The sequence below is a fragment of the Idiotropiscis lumnitzeri genome, chromosome 5 (genome assembly GCF_059441095.1).
Source record: "Idiotropiscis lumnitzeri isolate Australia: NSW breed Sydney's pygmy pipehorse chromosome 5, RoL_Ilum_1.0, whole genome shotgun sequence".
Taxonomy (NCBI): Eukaryota; Metazoa; Chordata; class Actinopteri; order Syngnathiformes; family Syngnathidae; genus Idiotropiscis; species Idiotropiscis lumnitzeri.
The window spans coordinates 18,231,675-18,242,850 of record NC_142395.1 but is presented as its reverse complement, the minus strand read 5'-3'; the positions used below and the strand labels follow the sequence as shown (position 1 = coordinate 18,242,850).

Sequence of the window (11,176 nt, the reverse complement as noted above, 5' to 3'; positions counted from 1 at the left end):
AGTATGAGAGCAAAAGATGTGCAGGACTACTCACCCCTTTTTCCCCAAAATGCCCCAAATCATGACGCTGTAAACTCAACTGAACGAGTTTCAAGAACCTCAAAGTTGATTATGGGATGCAGCCGATCGATTGTATTCCGTCTGCAGACTTAAAAGCCTTGCTTTGCCCTGAGCTGTATTATAGTGGGTTAAAGGGCAAGAGTAATAATATCAGTGTCCCTGTGTTTCACGTTCTCTACTTTTATTTCGAGGGAGAAAAAAAGCGCTAAATCCACACGGCTTCATGAAATGTGACCCGAATAAGCTTGCATGTGCAGTTTGTGTTGCTCAACTCAATGTCCATATAGAGTGACTTCTTTCTCACTCAATATGTGTATGTCAATGCATGATAAGTGAGCTTTCCGCTTACACGAGACAGAAGTTAGCAGAGGATGAGGAAGCAAAATATACTTGATCATTTCAACTCATTCATGACTTAAATAACTTTGCCTGCAAGTCAACCTTTTTGGCAGTAACCAAAGAAAACAAAATAGAAATGTAAAGAAAAAAAAAGGGATCATGTGATTTGTGTGTAGGAGGTTTAGCTACTGCCATACATGTTCCATGCAGTATATCTTGGTGTTTGCCAATACGTTACAAAACATCTTCAGGTAACCATTGGCCTTATAGATGTCTTCTACTAGTACGATATAGTATGTATTTCAGATAGATCACCATGAAAAAAAGCTTATTGTCCGTCTCAGTATTCCTATCGTTATGTCTGTATGTGTCAGTTTGGCACTTTACTGTGTGACCTATGACTGCATAGGTTAAATTTCTAATTACTTGAGTAATGTCATACATTTCTGTGTGTTCTCTGTGAGGCACAGCTGCCTATGGATATAGATATGTGCCTCCAACATGACATTGTTTGATTTAGAAATAGAGTAGATATATATATATATAAAAAAATATATAAATATATGTTTTAGATTTGGTGTAAGATATGAAAAGAATATGATATAAAATATATATGTGAAAAGTATTTATTTTCACTTGTCATCAATCTTTGAGGCCCTACCTCCAATTTTGTATTTATGTATAAAAATGCAATTGAATAATAGTACCTTTGCCAATAATATATCGCTATTATACCATAAAATGTATACCCTATGATCAATAAACGTTATTTTCTTTCTTGCCTATTTGCTGGTTTTGAACAATGCCAACTTGAATAAAGACGAGCCTGTTCTCAAGCTGTCATCTGACGGCATAACTAAAGGCTTCACAACTGGATGAAAACAATGCATCCTGGGAAATCGTGATCAAAGGCAAAGATGGAACGTGTGAACAATCCCGCAGGCAAGTGGTACAACGTGTGCCGCTTCCATGCTTGACTGTTGCAGAATGCTTGCATTTTCATGTCAAACAACTTTACACCAAGTTTGCTGCCCCCTCATTGTGAGAAACTGAAGCATCTTTATAGTGGGAAAGTCGAATGATTCAAGGACATTGACTGCCTCGAGCTGTGTGATCGTCATACCACAATACCTCATTGTAAGTGTTTAGTTTTGTTACACTGGAGGAATTGAAAAATTCACCATCTGGTGAGAAATTGTTTAGTTCTGGCAAAGCAGTGCCCTGAAAGAAAATCAATAGAACAGCATGGTTTTGTTGTGGTTTCGTGACACCAGCTAGAGTAAAACAGCAGCAAAATAACAAAACAGACAGGATTCAAACAGATGAACTTTTGGTCATTGGACAACCTGCAAGACTCGAGAACGCAACAAACCCATGCTGGCCTATTTATTTATTATTTAGAAGGGTGGTAATTATTGGTGGACAGTCACTGAAATTCAAGAGGAATTTGTCTGCTTTTATTGCTCAGAAAAGTTTAACTTCAAAATTCATGAAAGTTGGCGATGTTTCTTTGTTAAAAATGCGTAGATGAATATCTATACTTAAAAGGGTGACCATTATTCATTTTATGTTTTACACTTGGAGTGGCCCTCGATTCATTTTTGAAAATGTTTACTGTTGCTGAGCCATCGAAAGATGTAATACCACAGTTAACCACAAGTCAGCAGACATCGCTCACTAGCGCCCCCAAGCCCCATGGCTGGAATTGTGAAGAAGAGCGTGTCAATGCTGCCACAACTTCGATGCGCTAAGTACGTAAACAAGTGATTTTTTTTACTCCCCTCAGCGTTGACAGTTCGTTCAAAGCGCACGAGGATTTGGTAAATATCTGGCCTCCAAAAATTTGGATATATTCAACGCTTTCAAACGTCGCTGTGATTGACTCTTGGAGTGGGACGCTTCCAGGAGGACCAACTTTACTGGCACTGTTCACAGTTCACACAGGTGAGAAAACCAGCCGATTTATTAGGTGATTTGAATCAAATCACATTTAGTGCAGTTGAGCATATAATTTTTTCTATGTGCATTTAAAAAATTAAAACATGATTATACTCTTACACTAAAATACAATACAATACAACTTTATTTATATGGCGTATTTTACAACAGCTGCAACAAATCACCTTAGTAGTAAATTAGAACTCAAATTAAAGCACATATACTGTTGATACAGCATTTTAGCAGCATTTTAGTCAAGTTGGAGGGGCTTGAGGGAGGACTGACTGGTTGACTCCAAAATAATGTGCATTTCAGTAATCTAGCCGAGATGTAACGAAGGCATGGATTACTATTTCCAAGTGCTGCTGAGACAGAAATAGCTTCCCTTGTCTGTCTGTTGAATTTCTCTTCATTAATTAATTGCTCATTTTGTGGTTTGAATTTGTGTCACAACCATGCACCTTTGATTAAAACAATGAATGCAGTATATGTCAGAAGTTATAAACGGGGCTACTGGATCCTTTTCGCCCCATTTTATGGTCGTATATAGTTTTCCTACCTTTGCCTTTCGCCATACAATGGATCACCAAACGCCACATAATACCGTGCATAGATGACCGACAAAAATGTCTTGTACATTTGTAGCGTTTACTTTACATAAATGTGTGCCATTTGGGCATTAATATCCATGGTAATTTAACTCCAGTAAATATGATGTGCTGTGTGAGTTTAAGGTGAAGAAATCTCACCACTAGGGGTCAGCAATGATATAGGAACGAGTGTTATCTAGTCTTTGACCTGTTCAATTCGTATCACTCTGCAGCTATGTGCAGCTCATCAGTCTGAAGATGTTTTCCATTTACTGCCCAATTGTGATGATAAGATTTAATCTCTTGAATATGACCAATACTTGTGTTTCCTGACTAATGTCAACCCCTATCTTATTGAAATGATAGATTTTACACTTGACTCATAAACAGCGCAACGGTCAAATAATTGAGTACTTTTCAGCCGAGCTACAGTAGTCGACTGGTGTTGCACTTCAGGAAAACTCTTAATTTCAAACATAGCCAAAATGCTCAAAGTAACAGCTATAAAGTGCCACACTTGATTTGTAGCCTTATCACTGTTCGTTCTTTATCACTATTTGAGGAAGGTCACGGCTCTTGGCGTGAGTGGAAAAGCTTTCTTTATTGCCGCTTTCATGCCGCAGGACCTTAACGGTGAACGTTTGCAGGAACTTTCCGCGTTCACACCACACCAACAGAAACAGAGACCCTGTTCAAGAGGGCCCGAGAACACAAAATTCTAGCATAGATGATGAGGTGTGAGTTGTGTTGGTGTAATTAGTGGCAAGAATACTCAGACTGATTACTTGAAGGGGAAGTCAACCTAAAAATGTTCTTTACAATAAAATGTTCTATGCAGTCCCACAAGTTGAAACACGACATTCTGATTAATATTGCAATTGTGGGATATGAGTTAAGCAGTATAATCCAGACATTTTTATCCATTTAAGGGGGCGACGATTGGGTCACTTGCTGTCGACTGAAAATGTCACCGCAGTTGCTCAGGTCACGACCAATCACGACTCACCTGATAGACGGATGGGTCGTTCCGTCCCTGGGACGGAATGCCCATCTGTGGACATTTCACAGTCTCAGCATGATATCACAAGTCTTGAAAAATTGCGAGAACAAAAATAGAAGTGAAACAGTATGTGTTTATTAGGTTTTACCTATATAAATTGCACAATATGGCCTTGTTCACATTGCAGACAAATACAAATTGTTGGTCAAATCAGATGTCGAAACTGTCCTGTCATTTGCAAGAGCTCGGATCAGATTTGGTGCATTCACACATGAGCCCTCTGCATGGGTTGCTATGGTAACCACACAGGCATCAATACCAATGCTGGTGATGAAGTATGAGCTGTTAAAATAAAAACACAAGCACCACATCTAAATATAAAATGAGCTTGCTACTTCTTCCCTTGTATATATCTGCAATTTAACACACTTTATATGGAGTGGTTTTGAGCACCTTCCTCGCTGTGTCTGTTTAGTGGAGTAGTAAATCGACTAATACAAATGCTGTTGTGTTTTGAGCTGGCTTCAAAGATTTGGAAGCATCGACAAAGTATCGCGGCAAGTGGAGATAAGACTGATGGTTGCCGTTCAGACGTCACGTAATCAAGATGGATACAAGCTGGATATGACATTCATTAGATTTGGCCCTCGCTGTGGGAAAATAATAAATACACAAATCATCTGCAGAAATGTCTGCCCACTGAGAAGTGATGACTGACCTGGTAATTGACATTTCTGTTTGCAATATTTCAAGACTTTTACCCTTTGTCCTTGCAGAGCCTCTCATGGCTTTGTTCGAGTGACTTATTTTTGCAGGAAAGTAGTAGAGTGAATCGTTCAGATGCTACATCAGATGTATGTGATGAGGACGCGGAAGTCTTTCCATAACACAACACTTTTATTGAGAAATTTTATTCCCCGAGGCAGCTCGCTCATGTGCTCCATAGCAGAAAACTCTTGGAAACCTGCTGTAGGATAATATTTTTTTGCCTCGCTTGCAGGCTATTAAACTAATCACCCAAAGTAAAACACTGCTCAGTATGTGAAAGGAAAATTACCCCCGCCGCAATAGAACAAAATTTTGCTTCTGATCCAGCATGCTTAATAGATACCGTTTTACATCCATGACTTCATAAATTGATGTGAAGTGATCATACATGACACCAGTTATTTGGAGTTTGGTTTTTATTGAGAATAAAGGCAGTTTCAATGGATGCAGCCACATTCACTTGGGAAAGAACTTCCAGTCCACAGCAGTGACGGTGAATCCATTTTTGCTTTGTAAAGAGGCAGCTGCAAAATAGACAGTTGCACTTTTTGACACTGTGGGGAAGAGGAAATAAAGGATTTAGTGTAGCATCCTTACTAAGGTGAAATTTCGGAGGAATTTCTGCTCTGCCGGGATGTGGCCAGGCAAGTCTTGTTTCGGAGTTGACAGCGATCTTTTAGTCTGTTTGTCACAAAGCAATACGGCAGCTGTGTTTTGAGAGCCAAGCTCACCCTTCTCAGTAATAGAGTAATGTGTGTGTGTGTGAGACTTAAAAATATGAAATACTGTCAAATCTGTAGAAAATATTCATAAAAATTACCTTTTTTTTAAGTAAGTAAGCTCATTTAATTTCGAAAGTCATTTATATGAAACTGTTTTTTTAATGGCGATAATTCCTGTGGCTTTGAGCTGCATCAATGTCGGCTACAATTAATTGGTGGTCCTTGTAAGCTGGGCTCGTGGCCCCCTCCCATGTCATTCAATTTGGGGTCAATTTGTATTTTCAAGTTCTGCTTAATTAACATAATTAATTAAGATGAATTAATTTACATGATGGCAGCACGGTTGCCGACTTGTTCGCACAATGGCCTCACCGTGCAGAGGTTGTGGGATCACTTCCGGCTCCGGCCTTCCCGTGTGGAGTTTGCATTCCCCCCCCCCCCCCCCCCTCCGTGCCCACGTGGGTTTTCTCCGGGTACTCTGGTTTCCTCCCACATTCCAAAGACATGCAGGGTAGGTTGATTGGTCACCCTGAATTGCCCCTAGGTGTGTTTGTGAGCACGAGTGGTTGTTCGTCTTTGTGTGCCCTGCGATGGGCCAAGGTGTGCCCAGCCTACTGGCACGCCCGCGACCCTCGTGAGGAGAAGCGACATCGATAATGGATGGATAGATGGATGGGTAATTTTCTTTGGGCTTATTGACTTTTATGTTTCGTACTCATGTGAAAGGAGCCTTTTTTTCAAATCATGTTTTATGAAAGAGAAATCTGTCTGTGCAATTCATGTATACACGCGAGCCCTTCTATGTACATAATAAATAGCACCACTTGTCGTTTTTTTTTTTACGGGTAAATAGCTGCAGATTACATTAATGAGGACTCATTGCAGTTAATCGGATGTCGACACATCTCACTGGCCGCTTTATCACTTGGCTTTATGGTTAGAGCATAGTGAAAGCCCTCTTTTGTCACATTGTGTGCCAGGACTGAGAGCGATAACATCCAATTTCCAATTCCCGATGGCCGGAGGCTTTACTGAGGTGTGTGTCCCGTTCCAAAGAATTAGTGCCTGTTTATTGTGGTCTGGCAATGAGCAGGAACAACAGAGCTGGAGTGATCAATGACCTTGCCTTTGAGGGCGATATGTGTGTGCGAGGGCATTTATCCGACGGGCTTGTTCGATCAAGTTGCTTTACACTTATAGATGGAATGGACGCTGTAGAATTTTGAACTGATACTATCCTATAAAAGAAAGTCAAGGTCTTGGTTATTGTCCTTCTCATACACTTTCTCAATATTTATCTCTGAACGACGGCACCCAGCCAATAGGAAAATAATGACCGCTCTGTTGAGTTGTGCGTTTGAGATTTAGAGTCAGCTGTACATCAGAGCTTGATGGTGTTTGTATTTGTGCATGAACTAAATGCGTCTTAATTTAGCCCACTGTTAAAATCAACATTATGGCTGCGTTGTTTGGAATGTTTAATGAGATTGTTACGTGTAATCCTGTCAAGAACATTATTTCTTTCCCTCGTCACTGTGAACATTTTAGTGGAATCAAATCAACTGTATGTCTTTGCATCAGCACAAAAGTGTGCAACATCTGCCTGCAGAATTATGGCTCTTTGATTTGTCCCGTGTCCAGATGGGCCATCACGCTTTCATGCTTTCACACAACAAACACTACAGTAACTAATGACTTTAGTTTCTGAGCCAATGACAGGAATTTTTCACGAGGACAAACTGAAGCACTGATGAGTGGACATCTGCAGCAGCACATTGTCCAGCCTCCTGTACTGTTTGAGTCATTTTTAAACATAAATCATGTTGACAGCCACACCGGAGCGTAAGCGAAGCTTCCTGCAAAGAAAGGTACAGTCCTTATGGAATTGTTGACACCTTCATTCTTTCTAATTGTCAGCCGCACCGGTTGTTTGGGTCAATCGTGGACCACGAGAGAAACCAGTGGGGGTTTTGCTTCAGCTTCAGCTTACTAGAGGAAAACGCCAAAGAACCATAAAAAAAGGTTTACCGTTGGGCAATTTGAGCTGCTGTTAACAACCAAACATTTATCCTTGGATTTCTTCGCTATATTAGGGTTGTTCACATTGAGCGTGCCTACAAGCACACATTAAAAGCTGCTTTGAAAAAATAATTTGATTTTTTTTTTTTCTTTTTTTTTCACATTTGTCAAAATGACCTAATGACAGCTCTCAATCCAGTTCTAGACCAATATTATGCATATGTTAATCCTGTTGCAAGGAAGGTGGTTGTGAAAGTTATGGATGACACATGCTTAAGGCTACAGATAGTTCTTATTGCAATAGTAATGTGAAAAAAAAAAAAACAAACCTCTCTTGAGCTGTGCTTCACAACAATAGTTCTTCCTGTTGAATTCCAGCACCACTTGTTATAGAGTGGGCCGTCTCTGAAGCCTTGCAGCTGTGTTCAGCTTCCCAATAACAGCGTGCTGCTGACTTGTGCAGGACAAGACCTGGTGGAGATGCTCGGTATGGCGAATGTCAGAAAAGCATGTCCAGGACCGCCGCACATCCTGTGGCTATGCTGTGTATCTGATACTCTCGTACAATTCGAATTAAATAAGCTACAAAGCTGGGAGACAGAAACCAATTTCATCAATGTCATATTGACTCAGTGATTACATTTTACAAAGCCTTGTGGGGATGCGAGCAAAGCGCTTCTCCACTTGAGAAAGCGAAAGCATGGACTGTAGTTACCAATCAAACTTTAATTTCCACATACATGTTTTCATCTTGAATTCCATCCAAAGTTTCTCCTCACTAGATAATTTTGTCAAATGACATACAATAACCAGCATTGTTTGTGAATGTAATATAGGTATTCAAAGTTCAGAATCGATTTTCACGATTTTTCAAAACGCAAAAGTGAAGCTACCACTTTCCTCCCGCAGATGGCAGCGCAGAGCAATTTGTTGTGGTGAGTCAGCAAACTTAAACATTCAGCAGCGTCATGCTACGTCATCTGAATAAGTGAATGCTTGAGCCGTGCCGTGGTAAGGGAATAGTCCCACCCCTTGTATTCACTATGTTGATCCAAAAATCAATTTTCTATACTGCTTATCCTTTTTAGGGTGAGGCAGGGTCCACCCCGGCCAGCCAATCCATGAATTAACCACGGCGTGGAAGATGGGAAAGAGTTAAGTGGAGCAGGACAACCGCAAGAGAATAAGTACGACATAGCAGAGTTGTCCACTTTAATTCCGCTTCCCAAAAAAATCTGGAAAACTGAAATGGTGAATGACGCTATAGGCTAGCAAGTCCATTTCTGCTTATGCTGCGTATACAGTACACCTCTTCTGCATTGAATTTAAAGGGAATGAGAGAAGCCGCTTCAATTACCCCAGAAGCAAATCAACTGTGTTCACTCCCACAACGGCGCAAACACCCCTTTTTAAGTGCATGCATGTACAAATGATCAAAAGAAAGAAAATTCCACCCATATGCTCAGGAAGACCATGTTCTGCGCTTGTCTTGCGCTCCGAAACCTCCTCAATTGAGCTCTAGTCGGGCCTCAGTTTTGCACTCAGCGCATGTATAATATATTTACAAACAAATCCCTGAATTCCTTTTTGCGGCATAACAAAAAGTGAACAATGTGAAACAACGACATTGCGAAACACAATAATTGCTCGTTCCATTATTTATGGATTTTAAACAAGCAACCCTCCATACCACCACCTTGAACCCACCTAGGTGTTCTCTTGATGGTGTTGAGCCCCACAGCGGTGAACACAAATGTCAGCTAGATTAACAGCGTTATTGGCGTGGTGTGGGTGCAGCTTTCTAAAGCCAAGGGCCAAGCTGAGAGCTGAGATGCATCGGTAAGGAAGATAATTCACAGACCCCACGTGACGAAAACGAGCGGCGGTATGGAGGAGTCTCCCATTTCTCCTCCGAGCACAAATTCTCCACACGCAGATGCACACCGCTAGCGTGCACATCCATACATAAATTATCACACACAAGACCTGAGAGAGGCAGGCTACAAACAGTTGCATTCATTTGTGAACACACATCACTTCACCCTCATCTACATATTTCGTCTGGAAAAATATCAGCACATGAGTTGCTTGAATTAAAACGTGCTGTGAAAAAAAATAGAAAAGGGAAAGTATTACTTTAATCCAGTGGTTCCTGAACTTTTTTTTTTTTTTGCAGTCCCCCATTTGGAGAGGAATTTATTTTCAGTCCCCCTGACCTCAAATTTAACACACACACACACCCACACACACACACACACGTATGCAGCATAAGCTTTCAAAGCTTATTATTTCTTGGGACTCATTTATAAACATGAACAAACAACATAACTCCAATAATCACTGCAGTGGTCACTTTTACAGTTGAGAAACTACTCTGGCAAGTTTACTAAGCCACTAAGAAAAAACAAAAACAAACAAAAAAAAACCCATCTTGAATAAGGCCGCTATATTTGTATGCGGGAGTGACTACAAACTGCACAACACTTCTTCTCCGACGGGTGGAATAAAAAGTTCACACATCGCTAGACAATCTGGTGACCGACTGTGCTTGTGAGGGAGGGTCGAAGCCGGATGGGTACCGAGATAGCAGCAGTAAGCCGGTGTACTGACCAGCAAAAAAAAAAAAAAAAAAGGGGTCAAGTGCCCAGCTCTTGGTTTAAAGTTCCCGACAATTCTGTCCACTCACAAGATACTCAAACTTTCTTGCTCTGAGTTCTCCAAGCCTGTTGCTCCTTTTTTTTTTTTTTTGGCTCAGTCCCAGTCGGTTAAAGAAACTGGCAGTCTTGTATGCCTCTTGGAATGCATGATATTGATGGCCCACATTCTTTTATTTATTTTCTGATTCCAAAAAAAACCAAACTGTATCTGGCTGTGTGTCGGCTTGTTTGTGCATGTACGAGTGCCGTAGTAAGTCCGTTCTGGACTTATCACCGATGTGACAGCTAATAGTTCACTTCATCTTGCGCGGGCGAAATGGGCAAAGCATCAAAATTCCCGCTTCCAGCGTTTTGAATGCTGGAGGGGTACTACTTCTCACGCATGCGCAGAAGGACCAGAGTTGTCGAGTATTCTTCTGTCATTTTCTGGTCCAACGTGCCAATTTCTAGGCCGACGCAACAGTTGGCCACCACGGCCGACGTTGGATTGGTGGGTAGAGGCCTTAAGAACATAACGTCATGGGCGATATGGAGAGAATGCACTTAGAAAGTTACAGTGAAAACATGATTTGCACAACACAGCTGGACAGAAACAACCACTCAAGCAATGACATACAAATAAATGTCACAATTATGAAGCAGCATTTTAATTAGCCTGAGAGTTATGGAACGTCCTTTTTTTTTTTGATGAATTAGCTCTGACACGCGCTTCATATTTTTTATTAATTAAACATGCCTTTGTAATCATTTCATAGTGATGGAGTACCATTTCGCCACGGAATTTGGGCGCACAGGATATGCTTTTGCCTCATAGCTTAATTAGAAAATGATAAATGTCCCATATTCTCTGTCCAAAGTCTTTCGAAAGGTCAGGCCACCTCTGGCTTATTTCTTTAAATTTATAGTGCACTTGAAAAGGAAGTGTTGACACGCCTTGTTTCCATCTGTATGTGGGGCTTCAAGTACTACCTCATATTTTTTTATATTGTACATTTAGCCTTGCAGCTAATAAAATTATCATTATTCAGAATATAAATGTGAAATATGTTTTTTAAAATTGGTTGCAAAGTCTGCAACAATGAG

General features: G+C 40.6%; 1 long non-coding RNA gene across 1 annotated transcript; it reads left to right on the top strand.

Annotated features, from left to right (window-relative positions):
- The first annotated feature begins 1,324 nt into the window (after positions 1-1,324).
- Positions 1,325-9,796, top strand: LOC148337122 (uncharacterized). The gene is made up of 4 exons (XR_015843272.1): positions 1,325-1,536; positions 2,186-2,343; positions 8,346-8,447; positions 8,525-9,796. It is a non-coding gene; the product is annotated as an uncharacterized LOC148337122 (long non-coding RNA).
- The last annotated feature ends 1,380 nt before the right edge of the window (positions 9,797-11,176 follow it).